Source organism: Ornithodoros turicata, unplaced genomic scaffold (genome assembly GCF_037126465.1).
Source record: "Ornithodoros turicata isolate Travis unplaced genomic scaffold, ASM3712646v1 Chromosome69, whole genome shotgun sequence".
NCBI classification, from domain to species: Eukaryota; Metazoa; Arthropoda; class Arachnida; order Ixodida; family Argasidae; genus Ornithodoros; species Ornithodoros turicata.
The window spans coordinates 533,830-550,643 of NW_026999390.1; the positions used below are offsets into that span (position 1 = coordinate 533,830).

General features: G+C 44.7%; 1 long non-coding RNA gene across 2 annotated transcripts; it reads right to left on the reverse strand.

The window, feature by feature from the left end:
• Window positions 1-6,493: 6,493 nt before the first annotated feature.
• On the reverse strand, window positions 6,494-9,333 carry LOC135374538 (uncharacterized). Of its 2 annotated transcripts, none has more exons than XR_010416948.1 (5): window positions 9,270-9,333; window positions 7,407-7,601; window positions 7,025-7,124; window positions 6,768-6,899; window positions 6,494-6,576 (listed from the first exon to the last, which is right to left on the reverse strand). It is a non-coding gene; the product is annotated as an uncharacterized LOC135374538 (long non-coding RNA). The 2 variants fall into 2 exon arrangements; XR_010416949.1 differs by having other exon boundaries at window positions 6,541-6,576; window positions 6,771-6,899.
• Window positions 9,334-16,814: the final 7,481 nt, after the last annotated feature.

Sequence of the window (16,814 nt, forward strand, 5' to 3'; positions counted from 1 at the left end):
CGATCGTGGTTCGCGTCAAGTTACTCACGGTGTCTTCGCGCGGCAGCTCGACACGGCGTGACGCCATCTGTACTCCCTTCGCGGCTCCGTTTAAATTCGCTCCAGAGAAAACTCCTCGCATGACGAAGGTTAAATTTTGGTTCTACGCTCAGAAAAGTGTTTTCTTTCTGATGAAAACGAGAAAAAAATTCACTTCATAGTTCCTTTAGCGAAGGGAAGAAAGAGGAGCGCAGGAAAGCAAAACAAAGAGAGCGTGAAGGATTACATTATAACATATGCTTACTAAATTAGTTAATACTAGACGAATATTCAGGCTCTAGAAGACGAAAACTGTTGAAAAAGACCAAACAAACATATAAACATACAAAATATCGCGACACCTCCCCCCTACAAAGAAAGAGTGTCCCCACTCTTCAACAAAACCATAGTACATAGCATAAAAAAACATAAGAAACAGTGAATAGAATTACAAGGATTCATTCTGACTTTTGACTAGCGTCAAAGCGTTTAAAACATTGGGCTATGGATAATGGCGGATCAGTAATATACAAAGTCAGCATGTTCGTTAGGTCGCGCGTTACGACGAGGCCGGCTATGTGCATCGGTATCGTTCGTACGTGCATCGTCCTCGACATCCGATGAGTCGTCGGCACTAAAAAAATCGTCCTCGGAGTCACTGGATTTGCCAAGGTCACAGGCTCCATGGCACTCCGGCGCATCATCTGAACCATCTGGATCGCTGTCTGAGCTGTCTACTTCCCATTCCGGGCGATACGGCTTCAGTCGAGCAACGTTCACCAGATCTGTCTTGGAGCCAGTTCTATTTTCTACTCCCCAATCGGTTTTCCGCAGTCTGTCTTACAAGTCGGAATGGGCCGTGGTAGCAGTGTAGAAGCTTCCTTGTCCTGTTCTTCACCTTGCCGGTGACTATACGTAGGCGAAGTCGCCAGTTTGGAAGCTGTGTTCCCGTCTGCGTTGATCGTTGCGCTGCTTGTTCTTGCGCTGCGTATCTCTCTCCCTTTCGGCAACAATTTATCGGACACGTTCGAGGCGATGTTGCACTATCTGTGGGCTGATATCCGTGCAGGAAAAAGAAGGTGGTGTATCCAGTCGTCTCGTGCTGGGAAGAATTATACGCAAAGAAAACATACGGAAGAAATTCGTCCCAGTCCTACTGGTTCGCTGACACGTATACAGGGTGTCCCAGAAAACGTGTCATTGAATTATAATAAAAAAACTACACCACCTAGAGTCATGCGGTCAATGGCATTTGTTCTTACTGGGTTTGTGCCACCTCCTCATGTGACTGTCGTGTAACGTAAGTTTAATTAAGTAAATTTTTGCGAGCTTAAGTCGGAAAGTTGCCTAGTAAAGGTCACTTTTTTACCCCACCAATGTGAAGAGCGTGTCTAATTTAGTCAAATTAATGATAATTGACAGGGATATTCAGGAGCTATCCCATCGGAAAAAATAGCCGAACATCATGCTCTACGGAGGTCGCACAGAATAGCGCACGATGAATTTTTCAGCGCAATCTTTGTCAGCCCGACGAAAGGAGGTTGGAAACCCAGCCCTTCCCGACATCGCAGAAAGAGATAAAACAGGAACGGCTTATCACGTCCGACTTTCGCTGAGATAATGCTTTCCCTCTCCCAATTTTAGGAACTGTTACTTTTTCTACTATCACTCTGTGGGCTGGCTTCGGAACCTCCTTTCGTCCCACACCGGGGAAAGAACATCCACCTAAACGGCGCAAAAGTGTGAGTACTTTTCGTTATTGGGGCTAACAAGGTTAGAACCTTGTGGCCGCTTGGGGCCCATATGAGGGATAGAGAGGAAGTGTCAAAAAAAGACAAAATGGAAGTTACCGAATCTCGTCACCAAACTCAGGTGATACACTGTTGATAGAAATAGACTTCGTTTAGCATGACCTTAGAAACCATGCTTTAACATATTGAACATATGTATCCGTGCTCTTCCCTTCACTTATGTGCTTTCATGTTTAGAGGTAATTTCCTCAGCATAGCAGGAAACCCCTGAGTTGAGACAGCATGGCCAGGAGCTGCAACCAGAGTGGACAAATGCTGTGCCGCCTCCTTCCATATTCCTGTTTGCAGCATTATCTTGCCTCCCATTCAGGCTCTGTATATTGTTCACAGTTTTTTTTTATTTTGTGATTTGATTTCAGTTTACCTTATATATATGCACAATCATATCAGTTTATCATATCATATGATATTGAGGGGGACATTTACTTGATTATACCTGAATAAGCTAAGGTGCTTTTAGGAGCTACAGGCTTTTGTTCCTTATCTTAAATCATTACTTACGTGGACTTCATCCATTTGCATTCACCGGAACTGGAGTTGCATTCTGCGCTCTTAAAAATGAACTTCACCACATAGCACGCTCCTAGCCAACCATCATCCCGAATGACAACGTTCTCGCCCTAGATTTGTTGAAAACGGGAGGCGTACGCCTTGTGACACTTATGCTGTTCATAATTGTCACAAAAACGGCTTATACCTCCCGTTTTCAACAAATCAGGGCAGATAACGAAATTTTTCGAGATGATGTTTGGCTAGGAGCGTGCTATGCGGCGAAGTTCATTTTGAAGAGTGTGTGTTATTCATTTTCTTTTCTCAAGCCAGGGAAGCCCATGTGTATGGCAGCTGAAGTCCGTTCTACTGCTCCGCCGTCCCCGCGCCGGGTCAGTTTGTGCCTGACTGTCGTCGGGATCAGTCGCCAGGGTGTCGGAGCGAACCGAAAACCGGAACCGAAAACCGAAAAAAAAACGCTATTTTGGTGCGAACCGGAACGGAAGCGAAACCGTATACGTTTTTTTTTTTTTTCGCTCAGGAGGGATACCGAAAAATATATTTAACGGTTTTCGGTCCAGAAAAAAACTTCGCCGGTTTGGACTACGGATAGGCGAATGAAACAGACGTCGTGTGCTCTGAAGTCATGTCATGGATACTATACGAGGGTTAGGGTTACGGTGGAATGTATGTCGGTATAGTATGACCCTTAGGCTCCCTTTGGAATGGTTTATCATTCGCGCACGCACACAGACTTCGAGGTACATGTGACTCTCTAGCAATGTGCCGTAGTGTTCGTTTTAATTTGATCCCCCCAAACTCTCCTCAACTTAACAGCGACCCAACGGGGCTGCATAACGGCTTCTTTATCGGTATTGTCGCGCAACGCGTCCCTTGTTTGACAACAGCTAAGTTGAATACATTTACGTATACGCGAGGGCAAGCCCGTGCAAAGTGGCAACTCTTTTGTGGACAGGACACGAAGAAAATAAAACGGAGCCGTCGAGCGCGTTTGTGAGTGAAGGTGTTCCTCGATTTGCGTCGTACTCGTGCGTTGGTGCTTGCTGGCTAGACAGTAGCAAGACATTCGGATGGGACGCAATCGCTCCAACCCAGCAAGAAAGTGCTTTACGTATGACATCACGACCGTTTGTAGCATGCGCTTCAAGAAAAGAGAAAGCCCATTTGAACAGACAGTAACCTACAGGAACCAGGAGCTACCAATTTCACAGCTGTCTATTAATATTAAATACCATGTATGCGGAATAAACGGGTTTGCATTTTGTAACATTGATTTTGTTTTGTGGGGATGAATATTCCCAGCAGAAGCGGAACCGGTTAAAAACCGGTATGAACCGTTATTTTTTTGCTCCGGAGCAGAACCGGTACCGGATCGTTTATGATGTAACCGGAACGAAAAACGTTTCGGTTCGACACCCTGGTCGCACCATGGCCGTGGGGGAAAAGATGAGTGATTTGCCGTGGCGGTTTTTCATTATGTTTGCGCGTTTTTACAGCGTTTCTTTACTGTGCTGCTGTCGAGTTCTTGCTCCAGTCACCTCTCTGACGGACGCAGGAGAGAAACATCTCAAGGTGGTCTTGGCTCAAGCGATATGTGCACAGGTACCTGCAATGAAGCAGTTGAAATTTAGCTGTGCAACACCCCTCTATGAAGTGAAATGCAGTTTCAGGACATGACATGCATCGAACATCACATGCACCACCCTGGATGCATCTGCAGGGTTAGCGAACGATGTTCTGAAATCTTGACTTCTTTTCTCGTGGACATTGCATCCGAAGAGCCGTGCCATTGAAACGTTTGCTGATAACCCGTCGCAGACAATGCCTACGACGTGAAGACCACAGTCCTCCAGGGACAGGATTGCGTCAGTAACAAGGTTTTTGAGCATTTCGCCCGTCATTCCTCTCTGTAGAAAATACCCAAATGGCATCTTCCAGTGCGCTGCAACGCCATCAGCACCAAAGCTTCTGTCGCAAGCGGAAGGTTCCTTGTGTCTCTTGGTAGTGATGTGCTTCCACAGTCCACATAGCCAACAAGTTTTCCGCTCTTTGTGTCAAGCTGGCAGTGAGTCACGATGCTCATGTCATCAAGCATAATCGTGCACAATTTGTCGTGGTCTGTCGAGCTTTGATTTTGCTTTCTCAGGGTTTCCAATGACTCTCTGGTGAAGCCTGGAAATCCTTCCACTACCTGAAGCCAATTCCGTATTGTCATCTCACTAGGCATGAGAAAACGACTTGCAACAAATTCATATGCTCTTGCAGAATAAAAATGGAGGGTCGATTCAAAGTTCCGTGTCTCTTCATCGTACCTGCGACCTTTAGGATGTAGCTCCTTTGGGAGCTCCTTGAGGGATCCTATGTGTGCTGCTGCTTCTGAAGACAGAAGGTTATCTTTCTTCATGCTTTCAATCATTTGCTTGAAGTTGGCTCAGAAGTTTTGCATCGTTGCGCTTTAGGTCTTGTTAGGAAGCCTAGAGTCTTTTCCTTGTTTTCCAGAGGTTGTCGGAATGTCTTTTAACCTTCTTGCGGGGTGTCTCCCAGTCAAAATAGTTATGTTCCAGCCACTCAGGCGGTCGTTCACCCGTCTTTGAGGCAGCTTCTTCATTATCTGTCTCCTCTAATGTTGTTGACATGGTTTCATCCTGCAGAAGGAATAGTGGTAGAGATGTTTGAGACAAGTGGCACATCGTCTGGTTGGTACGAACTTAACACCAGTAAATGTGCGTGCCTCTATGTTGGGAAAGCACCTACCCGTACATACTTCACAATACGCCCATTAGTAACACATTGTGTTACAAATACCATGGTCTTCATATCACGTTTACAGTCCAGCGGCATACTCACATCTGCCACAACATTAATGAATCGAACTGCTGATTAGTTACTTCAGACGCAGGCTGAGGCAATTCCACATCATTCCACACATCACCGATATCACCCTCAACCACACGCTCGGTTGTTCGCTGGACCACTAAAAGATATGCCACCCTGACGCTGGAGCCTCCCTCTTTCGTTCACATTTTGGTGTCGAAACCCGGGAACCCCGTCGGATTAGAAGAAGGGGACAGCTTATGATCCTCCTGAATCTGCTATCTACTGGATGATGGAACGACCTGGAGAACAGCAACCAGGAACCATCCGTGCTGTCGCAGTTCCTGAAGAGGTCAGCCACATTGTTAGTTCTCCTGAATCCATTGCCCCAGAATAGCGGAGGTCTACGCGTGACGCAGCTTCCTGAAGGCCTCTGCCCTTACTTTAATGCACGCGGACGATGCGGTACTGACAGACACATCTTGCGACATCCTGCTTACGGATCCGGACGACGACATAAACATTGACCCAACCAGGTCAAAAATTTCAGAAGAACTCCCGGCATTATTATTGTCGCCAATCATGGAACGTCGACACGGATGACTGCCTCATGAACTTCATCACCAACTGAACACCAAAATTATTAACGTGTGTCTGAATTCACGTGCCTTCATCAAATTGTTTTGCCATTGCCGGGAGTGTGTTGTGGAAATAAAGAGGAGGAATTAAGCCATCGACCAACCACCCTGATCGATAAGTGAAGCTTCCGCGATTTCCCGTACCTTCTTGTCTTTGAACCTGGCCACAATCAAAGTTCTTTTAAAAAAGGGGGCACAACCGCACCGTGAACAATGCACTGCTAAGTGGCCTGACGGCGTGGAATTAGATACAGAAGATCTATGCTCAAGAAGCCTTACATTTATGCACCGCCCTGTCTGTCCAATGTACTCACGCCCACAGGAGAGAGGTATATTGTACACAACTTGTCGCCTGCAGTCAACATAGTTCCATAGGCCTGTCCCAAGCGGAGCTCGAATATCTCACTTGATATCGTGAGGGCACGTGTACCAGAACTTGTCTAGATCTTGTTCTACCTTGGTGCCTTTTCCGGATTGTTATCTGCTTCTTTTTCTGTCTATGACTGTTTAAATTTGTCTGTGCACTGCGATTAAAGTTTAGTTGAGAGTTTGCAGTTTGTGTTGTGTGTTCTCTGTCTGAGTGTGTGTCTGTTTTGGCTGCAATGAACACCACGTTGAACCCATGTGATGCCTTCTGGTTCTTGGGTATACAACAGTAAATAAATAAATAACTTTACCCGTAGCAGCTCATCCTGGAGGGCTCGCCACTCAGCATCTCTGCTGCTTTCATCTTCCACGATTGGTTGATACGAGCTGCTCGGTCTGTCCAAGTCGGGTATTGATTCCTACAAACAAAGCAGTATCCGGCAAGGGGACTATAGCAGAATTCCCTTGCGCGAATTCAACCTCCCCTTGTTACTTAACCAACCAACAACAACGACGACTGTAACAGATGCAGTACTTATTGTATACCAAAATAACTATTGTTTGATTATGCTCAATAGGTATAATTACGGATGGTGCATCCTGAACTTACGACCTCAGAGAGCTCGAATGAGAGGGTGGTGTCCTGCCCTACTTCCACTGTCTCTGCAGCAGTGCTCGATAAACTGTCCTGGCCCGTTGCAGATTCCCGAGAGCAGCTTGGTCTGTCCAACGGTGGATTTTCCTGGAAACAGAGGAGTAACTGGCAAAGAGACTATATAACAGACAGAGTACTGTATATTGTACCAAAGTAGCTACTGTTCCATTGGGCTGCATAGTATAATTACAAATAGTACAGCATGGACTCACAGTTTCTGGAAGCAGCCGTGCCAGTGCAGGAACATCAACACAGGGTGGCTGGGACTGCGCAGTACGCAGTGCCTCCAATGGACACTCTAGAAGTACCACCCTATGCAAAAGTTAATATCCCAAGCACTGATATCAGGTGACGTAGTATGTATATAACAAAGACGCTGAAGAAACAGGTATTATCTGAACATAAAAAGTAGGTGGTACCACAGGGACAGCACAGCTCATGTAAATCAAGCAACGTCAACAACAACTTTGTGCAAAAGTGACACCGGCTAAAGTGAAAGTGACTGAGATGACTGTGGAAGTTGTAAAAGTAGATTTTGAGCTCATAATTCAATGACGTGCTTTTGAAACGTAGTCAGTGTTGTAATCAGTTTACCTGTCCAGTCTCTTCCTGAAAGTTGAAGAGAGTTGGCACAGCGCGTTCTTTCAGACGCACTGCTCAAGACCACTGTAGAAGCATGACTTCTCGAAGTGGAGTGAGAAAATGAACATGATGCTTGTGACTGCATATGAGCTAGCTTTCATGCTTTCCAACCATTTGGCCAATAGTGCAGCATTCTTTATGGGGAACCTACAACAGATGTGCTACAGTTAGGCAGGAATGTTTTAGCAACATCCAAAACAGCAAAAACGGATGACAAGGAACTGCTTACTCGTTGACAAAGTGCAGCGTTTGGGGAGAAATAGTTGTCACAGATAAGAGCACAAGATGGACAAGTTGTTACAGGCATATGAAACATGTATAAAGGATAGCCAAGTTTGAAAGAGGAACAATTTCACGGATATTCAGTTTTTGTGAAAATGCAAAACGATAGCTTTGGTGATTTGCGCTATATAAAACATGAACGCCTATATGTGCCGAAGGCAGGGCAGAAGGGCTGGGGTAGATTTAAAAGCGCTTTAACTGGCGCGCATATCACACCGTCGGCAAAAATGTGTCAATCATGCATGCGATATCAACAGACCGCATCGCCACGCTGTTGTCAAGAGGAATGTCACCTGCCTTCTGCTGATAAAAGAACAACCGATGTCGAGTTAAGAGCATGAGCGTGACGAGCGAACCTTGCAGCCCCCACGAAAGAATAGACGATGCAGCAAATTTTCATCTAAAAGTAATTGATTCCCGTTTAAAGCAACCTGAGACAGTATAGAAACGCACCCACACACACGAACAACTAAAAAACTGCTTTTCGTGAGTAAAACGAAGCAATTTTATCGATATTATGCCTTGATTTCGTCTGGCAGACGGAGTGACGCCGCAGCAGTAGCAGACGAACTCCGACGGATATTGCGTCACGTAGTCCTCGAAACATGGCGCCTGTATTTTTCAGCCTCCGGCCGGAGCTCCCCCTCTACTTTCTGTACTAACTCTATATGGGTAAATCTGAATTGGTAGCGAAAGCGGGAAAAAATACAAAATCTGGCCCGGCAACCCTGGTATTTTGATGCGCGAACGAACCTGGGTGTTGCGAGGACAAACACGAATGTAAACAACTTTTTTTTTTACATCGATAAGAAAAGATAGGTTTGTACTAATCACTTACTCGGTTATTCAATATAGGAAAAAGTACATCTTTGCCTGCTCTATGCGTACGTCAAAGCTGTGCACAGTAAGCGAGTTTCCGCCATAGAGATCCTCCTGCTCTCCGAGGGCTGCGCTTGCGCAGTTCCTCAAGTGTCTCCGCGTGTGCCGTACAGACCGCTTCGCATTTTTTGCTTGTATTTATTGCTATGTCGTACAAGAACACTCGAGTTGCATATTTGAGGACTTGAAGGTAAGTTGAACTTGTAGTAGAGAAGCTGAACATAGTCAGAATGTTCCCTATTGCATGACCTGGTAAATGCGTGAGCCATGTCCAGATACACAGGTAGGCGTGCTTTCTGAACAGCAGAGGAGACTGTCGCTGGCGGCACCACACAAGCGGCACAAGCTTTCTACCGTTTTCTTCAGGATCCTGCCAGATGAGCACCTGAAGAAGCATTGTTGTTTCGAGTAGCGCTATACGTGCATATACATGGGTCTGCGGCTATTCTAATTTATGCATACTTCAAGCGGTTAGCTTTGGATATCATGTGATGCCTAGAGCAAATAAACAAACACTGTCAAGCAACTGCATGTGATGGTTTGCTGGTGCATGGAGGGTATTGTGTGATTTTCAGCACTGTTGCTGCGTGAACATCTGTCCGCATTGGTCAACATCAACTGAGCTGGTAAACACTCAAAATATTAAAAAGGTACCTTGCTGTTTCTGATATTGGGCACGCGGAATTGAACAGTGCGCCCCACTGCACCTCACATAGAGTCACGAGCTTGTCGTATGATTTCTTCTTCTTCCCATTTTTGGATGGATCCTGCTCAACAGCAGGTTGCTGCACCGTGCAGTTAGATTATTTTTGTGACGTGTGCAACTGTTGTTTGCCACGGTGTGACGTCGAGGAAAATGCCAGAAGACACCCCACCGACAAGAAGACGTCTCAGGCCTCTTCGAGGAATCTTCGGACTTCCCACCCCTACAGCTAAGTGAAGTTGACGAGACTGACATAAAAGCTGTTTGGTTAGGTAGCCTGTGCGGTAATTTTGAGTTTAAGAATTTGTCCACCTTGTTGGGTAGCCCGGCGATTGTGCTTTTAAGAAGCAGAGATCACTTTTGTGCAATTTGTCGGGTAGCCTGTATGGCGATTTTGATTGTGAGGAGCAGAGATCCCTTTTGTGCATCTTGTCGAGAAGCCTGTGTGTACCACCCCTGTATTACCTGCATGAGCCCTCAAGGAAAATAAATGATGATGGTGATGATGATAGCTTTTTTTTCGCTCCCCCAGTGCAAAAATAGTTCCGACGCCACTGCTGACATGAGAAAGTGGCATAACCTGAAGTCAACCGTGCATCACCTTGCACTGCACAACAGGGAATGGGGCAGAGGTCTCAACAACCAGCAGATTACTGAGCATCGTGACGTAAGACTCCTCCCTTCAGGACAACTGCTAGCGGTGTCTGTGCACCTGCAGTTGACAATATTGTACAAGTACCATCAGGACCGCCAACCTAGGTGTGCACCCTCATTGAGTAGTTTTGTTGTCACAGTTACTGGAACCCGTAACCTTTCTTTTGTCATCATTCCTATGGGCACGGGTGATCAGTGCCTCCGTCCGCAGCATGTGACTCAATACAAGACAACACTTGAACATCCGAGGAGCAAGATGCAGGAGCTGCGGGAAAAGGTGCACAGATTCCTGGCTTGCAACGAAAAACTACACAAATATCTACGCGACGTCAGCAATCAAGAACAATCTGTGAACTAGTGCAGAGTCTGAAAGAACATTCCGCATTTGCTAACACCAGTGAAGAAGCTTTTGAGTGCAATGTTGACAGGTTCCTTACTGCCGAAGGGGGTCAGGTCTAAGCTCTCAGGGAAATCTTAGTTATAGTCAAACTAAACATTCCAACATTGTGTTCTCTGTCAGTGTACGCAGACGTATTCATTCCTTTTCTTCGAGTGTGTTTGTTTTGATCCGTGGGGACGCAAAAATGCACAGCTGAAGGACTGTACAGTGCATCCGAGGGCTGCAGGGGAAGTTGCAAGGCTGCTGTTTGTACGTATTTGTTTAACCTCTTTCATAATTTCACTCGGTGCACGTGAGGACGGTAAATGCTTCTGGCGAGCTTTGAAACACTGTTCGTAGTATCGGCTGCTTTACTGAGTAATATAGTGTGGCTTGGTGCTAATTATGTATTTTGTGCTTTGCATTGTGTTATTTCGAATGTCTCAGGTTGACTGTCATATGCATATATCATGTACCAGGGGCCATGCACATTTGCTGCTTTTTGCCCTGCCTCAGTGCCTGAGAATTACCACCTTGAATTACTCAACACTTTTTAAAAAGCTGAAGCAACCCACACAGCATTACGACAGATGTGCGAGATGAAGTAACCCTCCATGCCATTTCGAGTGATGCCGTGTTGTGCCCTACGTTCACTTGTGATCTGCATGTGAAAGTTACAGTTGGTATACAGTGGCATATGTTGCATAGTGCACTCTCACAGATTGTAGACCACGTGTTGCAGTGATGTGTGGTGGTGGAATGGACTAGCTTCTTTGAATAATATCTAGCAATCCAAACTTGAGCAAGACCCTTATGAGATCACAAGTACGCCACACGATGTCTTGTTCTGTGCATGGCCTTGTGTATACTACTGATTGCGGATCCGGTAAACGTCAAGCTAACACACACAAAACCCTCAATGTTCGCACGAGTTATGATATGTTACTATGGGTGATTTGTCATTAAACTTGTTAAAAGTGCACTCTTACATGAAGTGTTCTCTGTCTTGCATTTCATTGCTCTCTTCAGTGGGCTACTTCCATGGTCAAACAGGTAATCGATCGGCCTTCGAACCACTGTTGTACGTCACGGTGGAAGTAATAGAAAACGAAGCGCATGAGGGAAAAGGGAGGAAAAAAGGGAAAAGAAGGGAAAGGGAAACGGAAGTGCTGGAAGTGCGTTAACTGGCATCGACTGTGACGTCACCGGATGTCATAAGTGCCGTCACAATTGTAGTTGTCCGCACAACGGATGGATGGCGCTGACCGTCAAAAGATGGCGTAGATTTGAAGACGCAGGGCCTTATGGGAGTATACCTTGGCCGTTCTCTTAAGGGTTTCGATGACGTGATTCCTCTGGCGGTGTTCCACAGAAGCAGTGATTTCCCCAGAAATTCACTACTGAGGGGGGGGGGGGGGCTTATGCTTGGTGAAGGTTGCACTTACGGAATTATTCGTAGACACTGAAAGAATCGTGGCACAATGGTGACATATCTGCACAGCTTTCCCGTTTTATTTGTACGTTAGAAGTTAGAACACATAGTACAGTATAATACAGATTCATTATGAACGGCATTTCAACATTAAGATGCATAATCGCACGACCGACAAAGAAAAAAGACTAACACCTTGTCTCACGAAGCTCAATGGATACCTAGCAACCAACGGTGAAAACCTTAGACGAAAAAGCAGAATACCTCGCTTGGTTGAGTTGGGCACAAATGGTTCTTGATGATCCACATTGAGTTTGCGTGCCCGCACGTATTTTCGCTCGTATGTGCGCGCAATATATGCATTGAACAGTCACTTTCAAATTATCTTGGACAAATGCATGCTACGATCATCTGCATGACTGTGGTCCTACAGCACAAGTTTGACAGTACAGGATGTAATTCGCTGCGCCGGACTCTCTACCAGAACGTCTTGGTGGCTGAGCTGGGTGGGGTCACCTGAGAAATTTCAGGGGCGGTGTTGCAAAAATGCAGGGAGGGTGTACACACCCCCTGGGGGGGGGGTGTAGGGAAACCCCTGCACAGAAGCTTAGGCTCTGTTGTCGAACACGTGATGGTGTTACATGTTTCGATGTCAGGTATCAGCAGATAATTACTGAGCGCGACACGCGAAATGTTTTCCGGAAGAGTGATACCATGGAAGCTTGTAGTCGAAGTCGCTATAGACACAGGGCCTGCACAAAAACAAGATGGTTAAACATCCTGTGTGGTTGATTGTCGTGCACCCCTCTGGAGCACAAACATATGCAAGCGCAGGATGTATTCTATTTTACACTGTCACACCGCTCATATAACAACTGTATTGGTACCAATGTTATCAGCAAATAAGGGCTGAAGTCCACCAGCTATATGCAATATGAAATCGCTGCACAGGCTTTACAGGATGCCTAGAGCAAGTTGAATTGGTTGAACACAGCAGTACATCACTGATATATTAATGGTTGTTAGTTTATTTTTTGGTGATGCAAAACAAAGCACAAAGAGTTGTAGTAGAAACAAAATCTCCTTACGACATAGTGCATCAGGCTTCTTTACTTTAGAGGTGAGCTTGCAGAGCATTTATTGGAGTTGATCTGGCATGTTACCCTGGTGAAAGACTTCAGCCGCTATACACATGTGCCGCCCTGGTTTGAGAGGAGAAAATAAATAACTCAGTATACAACTCCAGTTCCGGTGAATGCAAATGGATGTAGTCCACCTGAGATAAGGATTACAAGATAAGGAACAAAAGTCTGCACCTCTTAAAAGCAACCTAGCTTATTCAGGTGTCATGAAAATGTCCTCCTTAATATCATATTTGTGATAAAGTAAACCGAAAACCAACAAACAGACAAAAAAAACTTGTGAACAATATACAGAGCCTGTATGGTAAGTAAAAGAATACTGCAAATAGGAATCTGGAAGGAGGCTGCACAGCATTCGTCTTCTCTGAATAGTGGGTTGCAGTGATGATGCTGTCTCACCTCAGGGGTTTCAGGCTCCGTTGAGGAAGTTACCTGTAAACATGAAAGCAGATACATATGCTCAACATATTACGTAACTATTCTGTAAAGTACGGTTTCTAAGACACTGCTAAGCAAAGTCTATTTTTATCAACAGTGCACCGCCTAGGTTTAGTGATTCGGTAACTTCCATTTTGGCCTCTTTTTTTTCTCTGCCTCTCCCTCTCTCTCTCTCTCTCTCTCTTGCGTGCCGCAAGGTTTTAAGTCGCGCAGATGAGAATTAACCCGCTTACAGAATCGTGAAATATGTGATAAGCATTTGGGCCGCACGGACTCCGTTTAGGTGGATGTTCTTTCACCGGTGTAGACAGGTATTGTGATGGCGTTACGCCTTGTTTCAAACGACACTGAGCTCGGTATCTACAGGTTTTCTCGCTCAATTTAATCCAATGGTCACTCAATTTAATCCTGTGGTCACTCATTTTAATCCTATGGTCACTGAATTTAATCCTATGGTCAACTAAACTAATCCAGTGGTCAGCCAATTTAATCCGTCCCATATCATTGCTCTGCCACCATTGGAATCAGTATAACCCAGTAATTTATGACTACTGCTGCACGATAAGGAGATAAATTGCGAATACTTGGTCATTTATTACATTGGTATTGCGTCATGAGTTATGACTATGCAGGATTTTATGAGCTTTGCATGACTATAACCTACATTATAGACTATGATTGGACTATTTGGGACCACCCTTGTCGGAAATGGTCCGAAATAGTCCAGTCATGGCCTATAATGTAGGTTATAGTTATCAAAAGCTCATAAAGTTCCGCATAGTCATAATTCATGTCATTATACAATTTCCGACAAGGGTAGTCCGAAATAGTCCAGTCATAGTCTATAATGTAGGTTATAGTCATAAAAAGCTCATAAAAATCCAGCGTAGTCATAACTCATGACATTATTGAATTTCCAACAAGAGTAGTCCGAAATAGTTCAGTCATAGTATACAATGCAGGTTTTAGTCATGAAAAGCGTGTAAAATCCCACATAGTTATACATCATGGTATTACTCTTTGCAATGAGGTTACTCCGAAATAGTCCAGTTATAGTCTATAATTTAGGTTATATTCATCAAAAGCTCATCAAGTCTCGCATAGTTGTAATTCATGTCATTATACTATTTCCGACAAGGGTGGTCCGAAATAGTCCGGTCATAGTCTATCATGTAGGTTATATTCATAAAAAGCTCAAAATCCCGCATAGTCATAAGTCATGACATTATTCAATTTCCAACAAGAGTAGTCCGAAATAGTTCAGTCATAGTATACAATGCAGGTTTTAGTCTTGAAAAGCCCATAAAATCCCACATAGTCATAGATCATGATATTATACTCTCTGCAATGACGTTACCCCGAAATAGTCCAGTTATAGTCTATAAAGTAGGTTATAGTCATGAAAACCTCATGAAGTCCCGCATAGTCATTATTCATGTCATTATACCATTTCCGACAAGGGTGGTCCCAAATAGTTCAGTCATGAACTATAATATAGGTTATAGTCATGAAAAGCTCATAAAGTCTCGCATAGTCATAACTCATGACGCAATACCTATGTAATAAATGACCAAGTACTCGCAATTTATCTCCTTATCGCCCAGAAGATGTGGGTTCGATCCCTACAGCTGGCTAACCTTTTCAGTGACTTTCATCTTTCATCGTTGATTTCTTAGGCAATTTGAGGCTTTGTTTGTATCTGTCCCATCTATGTTGTTCCAGCCTCAGAACATCAGTTTATCTCTTGTTCCTTATCGTGCAGCAGTAGTCATAAATTACTGGGTTATACTGATTCCAAAGGCGGCAGATGCAATAATATGGGTCGGATTAAATTGGCTGACCATAGGATTAAATTCAGTGACCATGGGATTAAAATGAGTGACCATTGGATTAAATTGAGCGAGAAAACGTGTAGTACGTTGAAGAGCATCCAACACGTCCTCATCGACTGCCCTCTTACAGTTCGGAGAGAGCAATACTCCAGTTCCAACTGACCCGTATAAACAACAAGCCGCTCAGCCTTGCAACCAGTCATTGTTCTAACGCTGTGCAGTATCGTCAATGCCTGCGCTCATTCTATCTGTTTCTGACGTCTACCAGCTTGCATGAACTCCTCTGACCTCAGAGGTTTTGCCACGAATGGAGAGATGTGATCTTCACAGCACTACATCTCCGGTGGTCGGCAGGATGAACTCCTATCCTTATCAGTTACGACGCCCCCGCGTGTGTGATATCTCATTTGCGTGTGCCATGTGCGTGCGCGACTGTGTTTGCCTCATCTTTTCCATCGTCATCCCGCTCATATGTTAACCCACACGCACTGGGGTATTGTAGCGCAATTGTTGCGGTGAAACATCTCATCTCATTCATATAGTTGCAAAGCCCAGGAAAAACCTCAGACAGCACAGCCGGGGCATGTAAGAACGCCGTTGGACGTAGTGGCCTGTGGACGTATCAGCCAAAAATGGATGAAAGCACACGTTGGATGTAACTGCTCGTTCGATGTAAAGGAATTATGGATGTACTATCTCGCTTTTGGATGTACCAGCACGATGAATGTAACGGCATGTTGGATGTAATGGCATAGAAACTTCTCCTCTGGCGACGGAAACTCTACCTTACCGCCGTCATTCCAGATTAGCGTCAGTAGCCAACACTGATGCGCTGGACACCTTGTGGCCACACCGTCATCATGGCAACCACAAAGAACGGTCAGAGGCATGCCTGGGTAGTAATGTCATTACTGTAATGAAATTACAGTAATAAATTACTTTTTCTGGTAATTTGTAACGTAATGCATTACTTTTGACATTATGTACTTTGTTATGTGATTTAATTACATTTGAGCAGTAATTTTATGACATTACTCATTACTTTTGAAAAAAGAATCGAGTGTGTGTTCTGTGGTGGCACTTGGCAGAAAGAGAGTTGCCGACTGACCAGTGAAAACGTCATATGAACGGTGACGCATTCAATCGGCACAGAGTAAAATATGTCTTGCTTTTGCAACGTAGTGTTCTCTGTCAATGAATTTCCACATCCTCAATATCGTTACGATTAAACCCGCAGTAATGACTTTGTAACGTCGTTAGGTTTTCGTAGTAACTGTAATGTAATTTCATTACATTTCAATTGCAGTAATGGGCAATGTAATTTAATTAAATTCTAAATCGAGTAATGAGTAATGTAATTTAATTACATTTTAGAAGTAATTTACCCAGGTATGGTCACAGGGCACGTGGAGATCCGGGTTGGATCAAAGGAACAAAACACAAATATCACTGCGTGTGTGTGTTTCGCAGCCTCGTTTCCAGGTGGTGGAGCCCCGTGGTGCTACGTACCAGGAAGCGCGATACACGCGCGAGCTCAGCAGCCAGCCCTCCCCCCTTTTTTTCTGACTGTTTTTTTTGAACTGCTACCGCATGCTCCTCTTGTTGTACTCGGTATTTTC